Below are 12,229 nucleotides of genomic sequence, written 5' to 3'. Positions count from 1 at the left end.
GTAGGGCTGGCAAGTGTCAGCGGACCTATAAATCCCATATGTCACCTATTATTCTCCTTTCCAAATCTGAGTATTTATTATCTTGCCCTTGTACTCCCACTGTCTGATTGGTTAATACATTTGTAAATCAAGAGCAGTTATATATTGACCTGCTGTAGGTAGAAAAGATAAGATCAAAGCCTTTGATGTTGGATATTATGTGATAGGTGTTCCACCTTGGATAGGGAGTGAGTATATTTTGTGAAAAGGAAGGAGGAAGATAAATATTTGTGACAAAGAGCCGACTGTAGTAGACTCTCTTAATTTTCAAAATATTAGCTCTCCTCTTTATGGAAGTATTATATATTCTAGTTCTGTTGACATCAGGCTTAGCCATGAGATTTGCTGTGCCTCTCCATTGAGGGAAAGATCAAGCCCTGAACTACTAATACTAGGCTTCACCATGGGACTTGTCTTACCCAGTGAAAGGTAAGCAGATGTGAAATGTGCAATTCAAAGAAAAGAAAAAGCATCTAATGAGTTTTTTTTTTCTTCTTTTCACCCTCTAAAACAAGAATGCCACCATCTCAGAGGAAACTACCTTATCAGCTAGGGGACTGAAATAAAGAGCATGTACCAAAAGCCACAAAGAAATAAACATTTGCTGTTGCAAATCACTAAGAACTAGGAGTTATTCATTACTGCAGCATAGCTTACACAAGATGATAGACATAGTAAGGTAGGATTTGTATTGGTGGAAGGAGAAACACATCCTTATATAATAATAACAACAGGTATGAGGAAAGAAAGACAAACTATATTTGAGAAGGAATGAAAAAACAGATCAGAATAGAATGGTAGAGTTACAAAGAAGGGTAGGGCCAGCCTGGGAAACTAAGTGAGACCCTGTCTTAAAAAAAATTAGAAGGAAGAAGAGGAGGAGGAGGAGAAGGAGGAATAATGAATATTTGTATGCAGGTGATTTTTTTAGGCAATGGGAAATCTGAAACCTATGTATGAGAGTTTATAGAGTAACTTTAGTAACACTTATGAACATTTAGACTTTTGTGCAGGGACTCACAAGATGAAAATATCTGCAATAATAATAATAATAAATTTAACTGTTTTAAGCCAAAATAAAAATGATTGGGTGAGGAAGCAACAGAAATTCTGGGAAAGCTAAAGAACTATAATAACTATTCAGTTGCTGGTGAAATAATGAGACCCATATTTAAGTGTTGTCAGTGGAGATAAGAAGGAGGGGAAGAAAAAATAATTATTTACAAGTAAAAAGCACATGGAGTCCTTGGTTATGCACTGAATATAGAAAATGAAGAAAAGTAATGAGTCAAAAATGATTACAGTTTCAAGACTAAGGGGCTAGAACAATAAGAACACAATAGAAAGAGGTGGAGAAATTAAAAGAAAGGGTTAAATTTGATTGAAAACTTAATGTGTTTGTGTTATACGTTTGTTAATAAACTTCAAGTGGAAAATTGGAGCTTTCTACTGTCTGGGTCACAGAAAAGGCCCCTGATGCAAACTTATGAGTCACTTACATAGGGGTTATCACTAAAGCCAAGAAAATGCATGAGTCTTTTGAGACAGAATAGAGCAAAAGTGAAAGAATTTTAAGTGAAAAGCCATAGTTATAGATTAGAAGAAAGTAGAGAATTTACAGAATCAAAGAAGTTAGATATGCATATGTTCTAAATATGTGTAACATCTCAGAATTGTTTTATTAATAAAAATTTCAGGATGATCTGAAGCATGAAAGGCAGGAAGAATAGAGAGAATGAAAACAAGCTTATTGGACACATCCGTTCTTAGTGTCTGTCTAAAATGTCATCTAGTAATGAAAAGAACTGCGAAAACTCATGACATTAAAGATGGAATACCATAAGCATTGGAATTCAAAGATAATAAAGAAGCAAGGGGAGAATAAAGGTCTTTTTAAAAAAAAAAAAACAAATATGAATGGTATGGGGGACTGTTTGGAGGAACTGGGTTGTATTGAAATGGGATGATGAATGTTTCCATTTTATTTAACTCCATATTCTGTGTGAAGTATTGTAGTGAGCACTTGACCAAACTTATGTCTTTAGGTCATCAAATCACCTAATTGGTTAAGTACCCTTACTCTTATCCCTATTTATAAGAAGTAAACCTTAAGGCAGTGAGAGATAAAGACAAATTAACATAGATTACCAGTTCCTGGTAGAAGTGAGAGTCAAACTCATGAGATGAGATTTTAGGACTAATATCATGAACCACAACTTCAGGATTATAATAATAGCTGTTAAATTTCAAATAAAGAAAGTGAGTGAAACCATTAAAACAAGAACATTGTCTTAATCAAACAAATTTTTAATCAAAATGTGATTAAATTTAGATATCTATTCTAGTATTTAGCATGCATTCTCCTACTACTGCTACTACTACTACAAACACATGGGTGCACGCATGCACACACATACATACACACACACCACTCACATTAAGTAATTTAGCAGAACTCTTTAAAATACAAGGTTTATCTAGATTATCTCATTTGGTCATTCCATCTAGTTATACAAAAGAAAATATGTCTATATATATATATTTTTTTTAATTTACAGTGATAAATAAATAAATAAATAAGGCAGGGAAGAGGGTGAGTTTGCCAAAGGTGCTGTTAGACCATGGTGGATGCTCAGAACCAGGTCTGTCCTCTAAGAACTAAATTCAGTGTACTGCCCCCTTTGCTAGTTCATCTTTTGTAAAACACCCTACTCCATGAAAACAGAAGAACAGAAAAACAGCATTTGATAAAATTCCTCTAAGTTTCTCTAATTATTCTTAAAGAGAACATTCTGAGTCAGAGAGATCTAACTCTTTCAAAGATTACCCTCTGTTCTGACTGAGTTCTCTACTCCCTACTCATTGTCCACCTGCTGTATTTAATCCCCAATACACATAATTTTCTCATAGGTAATTCTTCAGATTTATTTCTACCTTACTTTTGTAAACTAATTCCCTGAGGTAGCAATGAAGCTCTGTGTATCCCTTTTATCATCTTATCCAAGATATAAAGTGAGTATTACATTTAGTTTTGAAATTGAGCATCATTGTGGCTAGAAAGGCATAAGTTGTCCCACGTTCCTATGAGTCATATATTTTAACAAAGCCCAACTTGTAACTTTTTGTCACAGTGTTGTAAAAGCTTTTCTCCATTATTATGTTTGCTCTTGCTTAAATTATTAACAATAATTTAAGCTATAATTAAAAATAACATTTCAGCCTCCATTCTTTAAGTAGACACTTTACAAATTACTGTTGTTTACTTCAGTGCAGGACTGTAAAACTACCAGTAAATGTTAGAAATTTTGTCAAAACAAAATCAGTTATTTATTCAGTACACTATCCAGAAAAAATAAGGTTTACTTCCATTGTTCTTTGATTATTTGATTTTTCTTTTTGTTCACTAAAATTAAGTAAATCATTTGGCTTCAAATACTACCATATTTTACTTTGGAAAAGAGATATGAAGAGTTTGTTTAATTAAGCCTAGATGCTCAGGTTTCATGATTAACAATATATAAAAGGTACCCACCCCAAAGCAGTTATTCCTCAGTATCGTGTATAGAGGTTCAGTGGTTCAGACTGTAACTCACATTCCAGAAGATGGTGTAGGAAACTCAAATAGCATCTTGTGAAAACAGTGGATTAAAGTAAGAAGCCATGCATTCAGAGTACAATCCAATGAGAATAAAAATAATTTAGATAGAGTGTAATTTGAGAAAGGATTATAAAGTCTGGAATTATTTTGGTATATTTAGGTTCAGCTGTGAGGAATAGTTGTGGTGCATGTAGTTGGTTATTTTAGATTTTGAACCAATAACTTGAGAATTTAAAGGAAAATGAACCATTTCACTTCTGCAAGGAAAACATGTCTCTCTCCTGAAATAGATCCTTTCATTGAATAGCAAAATCATAGCAACTGAAACTTCTCTTTCAGATTAATTTGGGTTAGTGTGGTATTATCTATTGAAATACAAATAGTTTGGACCAATAAAGGGGTCAATACCTTACTGGGATAAGTCCTTCTTTCCAATTATTTTTTACCTAAGAGAAAGCAAAATTCATCTACTCTAAGAATAAAGGCCAGGCAGCTGAAGATCTTGGACAGCAAGCAGTCTTAGTGTTTGATGATACAGTCAATAGCGAATCATCGGATTTTCAGCACACAAATGCTGATATGAACCTGTGCTTTTTGTCACCATGGATTTTCCAGTGAGTTATTTTTTAAGAACTAAGTATAGAATTTAACAATAGGATGGGTTTATTCAGGATAGCTTTCCAAAAACGGTATTTCCAATTGTCTCCTGAAATAACCATGGACATGTGCTTGTGAATTGAGGTTTGGAAGAAATTATGGACACTATAATGATAAAGAGGGAATGTTTCTAGTGGAAGGATGGAATAAAGAGAGGCATAAAGTAGGCATTTGTGAATAGTTTTTAAGTAATGAACAAGCAAAACATTTTAGTAATATCAAATCAACTTTTAACTGAGACGTGACTTGCTTTGAGAAATGTTCCTTGCACACTTTCCCCCAAGATTGGAAGATTTTTTTACAGAGCACCATAGACTTTAATAATCCAAATTTTCAATATGTGATTTTATTTTTCTGGAATATGACAGCAATTTAGAGAAAATTGTGAAAGTATAGAAAAACACATTATTTCAAAATAAATTCCCTCTCCCTTACTAATTCTATTAGTAGAATAAAATAGACCAGGACCAATACAATTTTACTGTCTGGGTCTATTTCTCCTTTCAGGCTATAAACTCCTTGAATATGTAAAGTATGCTGTGTTCAAAAATGTTAAAGTTATGATCAAAGGTGAAGTCTGTATAAGGGTGAAATCCTCTTAAGTATTCCATCCTACCAGGCAACATTTCAATATACAGTCAGTATTTCATGTAATATAGAAATGGTACATAAGAATGAGAAGGAAATCTCTCTCTGTTAAAGGAAAACTTAGTCAAGACACTTGTTAAAGCAGAGTGAGACAGATTTATTCAGGTTTGTTGTGATAGGGATAGAGACTGACAGCAACAAGGGTTTGCAGCAGGGGAGAGAGAGGGGGCTTAATTCATTATTGAACAAGGGAAAATGGAGATTTATAACCAAGGATTAGGGTTCAGGGTTTGTGGATAGAAATTAACTAAGAATAAGCATCGGGTGTAAGGGAGAATTCAGGATGAACTGAATGAACAATTCTTGCTGAAGGCAGGTAGGCTGTTCAGACATCATCTGGGGGATGGTGGAGGATGAGAAATGGGGTCCAATATTGAGACTGATGAGGTACCGAGGATGGGGGATTCTGGCTAACTCAATTTAGCAGGATTTTTTGCTAAAACTTGACTCTTGGGGCACTTGAAGAATGGGGCAGAGTTGAAAGAACTCAGAGAAGCTTTTCTAAAGTTTTCTAAAGTTTGGTCAAGGAGAGAATCTGTCATACCCCATAGCACAGTTATAAATGAGTGAGAATATATTTTTCTCTGGAAAACACTTGGTTCTGGCACAAACTAAACCCTGACGCCATTTAGACTTTCAAAAATGACTGTGGGAAATAAGCTGAAGTTGCACCATGATAGAGGAATTTTGCCTAAAGACAGAGTGTCGTGGCCTTTTGTGCATCTCAGCAGCATGCAACAGCACTGAAAATGAAAATTGGATTTAACTATAGCAACAAACATAGTCATGTAGGGTAGACAGAACAAAAGCAACCGGAGAACAAGCTTTAGAAATGATAAAAGCTCAGTATCTTGGCAACCTTTTGTGTTGGGTTATTTCTTTTAAATGGATAATATTGTGCTCTATTTCTAATTTATTCAGCTACTTGCTGAGTGATAGCAACATTATAACTACAGATACTGGGTGTCATCTTGACATTATAAGCATTTCTTAAGTACAGTTAATATTCTTTTTTAAAAAAAATTAGTTTTGCTATAAGTATTAGCTTGATTACTACAACTATATTCCTTGCAGTCTTTTCCAATCTTTAAATTGATTTTTTTTTCAGAAATATTTCTGGTATATAATGCTTCAATTAGACAAAGATTTCAGAAAACATGACTTCAATGGCCCCAATGTTAGCCAGGAATATTTTAAATGAATATATTGGGATTTACTTTATTAGTCTACAAGTTTCTAAGTTAATAGTTTAGACATTGTCATTATGATACAAAGGTGTAAATAAACAAAAGTTTATCCAGACAAACAAACATTTATGAAAAAGCTAAGTAGCATAAATCTTAAATGCTGTATCTGTACCAGGCCCTGGTGCAGAGTACTAGAAATTCATTTGCACATGAACATGAAAAAGCCTGACACTTGTGTGATTTATAAGCCAATAGCAAATAATATTTCATTATAATTATTATCATCATGATTTATATCCTTCAAAGACTGTTTACATCTACCATGAAGTAAATAGTTTAAAGATTTTGTTCTTGTTTCTGTTTTGTTCCAGTACTGGGAAATGGACCCAGGGGTGCTCAACCACTGAGCTATAGTTCTAGCACTTTTAATTTAGAGACAGGGTCTCACTAAGTTGCTGAGGCTGGCCTGACACTTGTGATCCTCCTACCTCAGCATCCTTAGTAGATAAGATTACAACAAGCATGTGCCACCCCATATAGCTAAAGTTATTACTATGCAGAATTAGCTGACTTCTCAGGCATTATTCCAAAGAAGCAGTAGTCTTTGCTAAAGGCAGATATTTCTACTTTTCATTTCCTTTTTTTTTTTTTTTTTTCAGTACCAGTGACTGAACTCTGGGGTACTTAACCACTGAGCAGCATCTGAAAGTCCCTTTTGAAAAAATATGTTTTATTTAGAGAGAGGGTCTCACTAAGTCACTGAGGGCCTCACTAAATTGCTGAGGCTGGCTTTGAACTCTGGTGATCCTTCTGACTCAGCCTCCCAGGTTGCTGGGATTACAAACTTGCACAACCACTCGGGGCCTTGTTTTACCTTCTTTATCCAGGACTCTGAGGTGTGGATGTGAAAACAGCTGAAGGGCAGCTCAGAAGCCTGTGTGAAGCACATCTCCCTTGCAGCTTGAAGGTTGAGTGTACCATGTAAAATCGTTCTTCAGATTTGTAAAGATCAGACCAGCCATTCTCACATGACACTGTAACAGACTTGCAGTGGCCTAATTTCCTTTACATGGATCCCCATCCTGCTGCAATCACCATTAAGCATATCACAATTTAATATAATGCAAACAAATCTGCATGGACCTCTTTTGCACATTCATCATTTCTTTTATGTAATTTATTTTAGCAGTTCTTTTATTTTAAAAATGCCTCGCATAGTAATATTTGTTAAATTTGTAAGTCAATGAATGAATGAATGAATGAATGAATGAATAATATTTCACCCTTTCTGCTATCCTGAAGAATAACCATAACCTTTGTTTGCTCTTTCTTATTCTCACTTAATATTCAGTCACTGACTATAGTGAGTGTAAGCCATCTTATCTTCCTCCTCCTCCATTGACAAATGGCTCTAAATGTCTTCTGTTTCCTTGTTGCCTCTTTTTACGTTTCTCATGCTTGTGAGGTTTTTGTTTCACTTTCAAATATTACACATAGTATGATATTTAGTATCTATATAAACATTTCTAAAGCCCCCAACTTTCTATTCATCATTGTTGTTTGTTTTCTTTCAGTATTGTCTTTCCTAACTTCTTCTGAGCATTTGGATTTTAAAATGCTACTTGTACTAAAATCTGTCTAGATATTTGAGCATTTATATGTTGAGCACTTAGTATATATATCCCCATTTAATTCTTACTATGAATTTAGGAGAGAGGGAGAGAGAGAGGAGAGAGAGAGAGGAGAGAGAGAGAGAGAGAGAGAGAGAGAGAGAGAGAGAGAGAGAGAGAGAGAGAGACATGAGTGCATGACTGTTATTCTTTTTTACATAAGAAAATAAAATGGAGACTGATTAGGTAAATAAGTGGCCCAGATTTACTGTTGGTTATACAGCTCTGATACTCCCCAAATTGGTGATTTTCCAGTATGCCTCATCATCTCTCCCAGTTTTTGCCACTTTCTGCCTTGGTATATTTGAAAGATAAAGAATTTAGCTGATGAAACACTTTGATGACATTGACCATTTCGTTCTCTCCTGGGAGGCATGGAGCTTTTCATTAACTTTTCTTGCCTCTTTTGTTCCATGCAGACTTTGAAATGACTCATTAAGGAGGGAGCTGCCTGCAGGTGGGGGGAGCAGCTATGTGCAAATGCAAGTTGGCAGTAGGCAATGCTTAATTATATGTATGTGGCTTCCTAATAATTTTCAAATCCCCTATGTTTATTTTCATCTTCTGTTCTCTTATTTTCATCGCACTAATGTCATTTTGCACTTCTTCCTCTCCAGAGCAAGTCAAGCATTGCCAGTGGCCCAGCCTGCACTTTGATATCTTCCACAGTATCAGATTTGCCTTTGTCTCATTTTATAGCAGTGTGTTGTGCTGCCTCTTGCTTCAGCTTTCCTGAAGTATTCTTTACAGATTTTAAATATTTTCATGTTTGGTTTGTCTGCTATCGTCATAGCAATGTTATCTGCATAAGGTACCTAGCTTTATTAACCTGTGATAGCATCTCTCTCTCTCTCTCTTTTTTTTTAATCATTTTCATTTGTCTTCTCTCAGATTTGTTATTTATTTTCTTCTGAGAGAGTCTACAAAGTACACATGAAAATGAAGGACCTATGTGGGTAGACTTGCCTCACTGTCACTGTCACATTAATTTATTTCTTCCCCCACCCATGGAACATTAGAGTGTGGGTCATTTTGATATATAACAGCCTCACTTATTTTAGCAGCTTATCTGGCAAAGTATTTTGGATCTTGATTGAAAGAAAATTATTTATGGCTAATCCTCAAAGCCATATTTTTGAATAGACTAATTAATAATTTCCCCACCTCTTCATTTTGGCCTGTTTCAGATCTCCTCTGAAGTTGACAATCTGCTATTTTTAGCTTTCTGGCGTATGTGTCCCGCCTCTGCTAAGCTTGCCAACCTTTGCAGTGAGATGCCTGAGAGTCTTGTAATCAGTGTGCAGCGATGTTAGTGGTTTCCAGGATCTAAAGCCTTTCTTCCCTCCTTTATAATAAAATTATTACTGGTAATTTTCCTTGTACTGATCTTTTCACCTCTTATCCAAATACCTTCAATCCAAACGTTTTCTTACAATTCCTTTTTAAAGGGCTGAAAGACTCAACAGAAAAAAAATCTCAAACAGCAAACCCAAAAGAAACTCCAAATTTTGCCTTAATCAATAGACTTGTTTTCTGAGTTGATATATCTATTGTAGAATAATTTCTTATCCCTTGTAATTTCTTGCTATTGGCATGCATAACTACTGTTTATATTACTTATAATTTTCTTTCTTATAAGAAACTTACCTTTATTTCTAATTTCTTCTTCTGTGCCCTTTCTCTACATATTGTGTGTTTTCTGTCTTTATTCTTGTCTTGCATTTTCTTTACACTTTTTACGTTGATACTGCAAATTCTCTCACCTGTACTTTAATTTTTGCTGTTCAATTTCAATTTTCTCCCCTTTGTTTGTCTACCTTTGCTTCTCTTCACAGAATACTCTGTTGCCTTATGGAATATTGACTTTCTCATTGAAAGCCTTGTCTTTACTCAGTCCTTTTAAAATCGTTCTTCAAATCACTTTTAACTTTTTTAGTCACTCTCTGACATCTTGAAAGGACATCCAAGCTTCGCTTTCTTAATCCTCTTATAAGTTCTTCCTGTTCTAACATCTCTCCCTCCATTTATCATTATAAGTTGATTTCTTTTGCTTTAAAGATCTACAAGATTCTTTATAGAACGTTTTCAAAAAGATTGTCTGCTTTTGACTCTAAGAAAAGGCAAGCAGGAGAATTCTCTGGAAAGCAAAGCAGTGGGTCAGAGCTATATATTCCCCATTAAATCTTCCTGGCAGCATGAATGTTTCTGCCTAGCAAGGTAGTAGCCCATTCAAACATCAGTGCACCTTTTATTAAAAGTGGGGCTTTGGAAGGCAGGTCAGGCATTATCTCTTTAAAAAGACTTGGGAGAGAAAGATTCAGTCTGGTGTTCTTGCATCCTGACCCTAAGAATGATTTTTCTTAAATTACTATGTTCATTCATTCCTTTTCTCTTTTCTCTTCTATACATCCAGTGAACCTGATTTCATTTCTCAAAAGGGCCAGATGGTATACCCTGTCACCTGAGGCATGCTGTTCTTCTTCCTAGAACATTTACACTTCTTAACGCAACATGACTCCCCATTATACTTAGATGGGCTCATTCTTGCTCTGATGAGTTGAATACTTCTCACAAGAGTTCTCACCATACCTTATAATTACCCTGGTAGGACTTTGGCCACACTTCATTTTAAGTACAGCTCCTTGTAACAGACTGTAAGTTTTCTAAAGCATGGGATCATTCCAGAGACATCTACAGCATGTTGGCTAAAGGCACAGACTGGAGTCATGGGCACTGTGACCTTTACTAGGGTATGGACTTGGGAGGGTCACTCACCAATCTGTGCTTCAATTCCTCTTCTGTAAGTCATGGGATTGTTAGCATTTGATATATAATTATTTGTTTGTGAGAACCAAATGCTTTGAACAATTCCCAGTCTGACTCACAATACTCTGTAAAGTGTGTTACAAAGTTTACTATAATTATTAAGATGATAATAATTATGATTGTTACTGCTAGGCTATCTAGCCAGTCTCTCTGACAGAGTATTGCTCAACCAATGCTTGGTGAGTGAATGAACTAATGAAAGAACAAATGATATTGAAAATAATGTACTCAAATAATCCAGCAACATGAAAGAAAGTATATAAACTGGAATAGGCTAAAATGGGAACTACCCAGGTGCTAGATTCTGGTCTTTGATTTTACTTTTTCCTTCTGATTGGAAGATATATCTAGAAAGGATCAGCCCTTCCAGGGGAAGCTTCAACTAAAAATAGCTGGGCACTGATAATTAGTGCGTGCTTCAGAGATACCCTTTGTATCTCCAGAAATTTCCTTTCTGGCCTCTTCCCATATTATACCTCTGCCAAATTTCTCAGCTTTTGAGAAATTTCTGCTTTTGCCATGGCATTATAAGAAAAGAGAACTCTTTTTATACTTTACAAGCTAAATTCCTTTTAAGCACAAATCCTATCAATTTCACTGTCACATCTCCTGTTTACTGAATTTGTTACAGGGCTTTCGCGTGGGCATACATATAAGCAACCTCCCATCCACACTATTTCAGATAATTCGGAGCCATTTCCTTGTGCAGATCATTCACTATTGCCGCTGATTCCTTCCAGTCAACCTTATAAAGAAGCAGCCCAAATCCTCTCTGTTGACAGGACACAGGGAACAAAAAAAAAAAGCATTTCCTCCTCCTATCTTCTTTCTTTTGAAACAAATATATATTCACAAGTCCAATTGCACATCAAATTTTCCATTAAATGATTGTATCAAATATATTAATGTTACTTCCACAATCCATTTTTTTTTTGCCAATCATCAACTTGATATCTATTGAAAACTTACAATGTGATATAAGGAAGACAAATTCAATAGGCCTTCTTAAGAAGTGCATAGTATATTATTTTTTTTTGTAGTGTTAAAAAAATTTATAGTGTTTTGAACATAACGATGATAATTCCAGTAAAAAAAATAACATTTTTATCACTTACTATGTTCCAGGCATTTTTCCAAGCATTTAATATACATAAAATCATTTGAGCCTATGAGTCCTATTAGCATTCCTACTTTTTAGGAAAAAATTTCAACAGAGATCCAGAGATCACACGGAAATTACTTATTATTAAATGTAACACTGTTGAATAAAAAGATGTATGTAATTAAAAATTAAGCAGCCTGTTTTTATGAACCTAATGAAGTAAAAATATTTGATTTTTCAAATAGTAGTTTTAAGAAGTTCCAGGAGAGGGGGAAGAGTATAATTATATGTGGTTGTCAAAAATGACTTCTGAATTATGGTTATTTGGGCACCGAAGTGTGGTAAGGTTTGAAATGGACATGAGATGAAAAGAAGAATAAATAATCAGAGTTAACTGAGTGTGGACTTTACATTTGACACTGTCAAAATATATTATATTTATTACCTAAATCCAGCCTCAAATTATTCTTATGAGCTATTATTATCTCCATTTTATATGAGG

The sequence above is a fragment of the Marmota flaviventris genome, chromosome 7 (genome assembly GCF_047511675.1).
Source record: "Marmota flaviventris isolate mMarFla1 chromosome 7, mMarFla1.hap1, whole genome shotgun sequence".
NCBI lineage: Eukaryota > Metazoa > Chordata > Mammalia > Rodentia > Sciuridae > Marmota > Marmota flaviventris.
The sequence above is the reverse complement of the archived record's forward strand: the minus strand, read 5'-3'. Positions refer to the sequence as shown.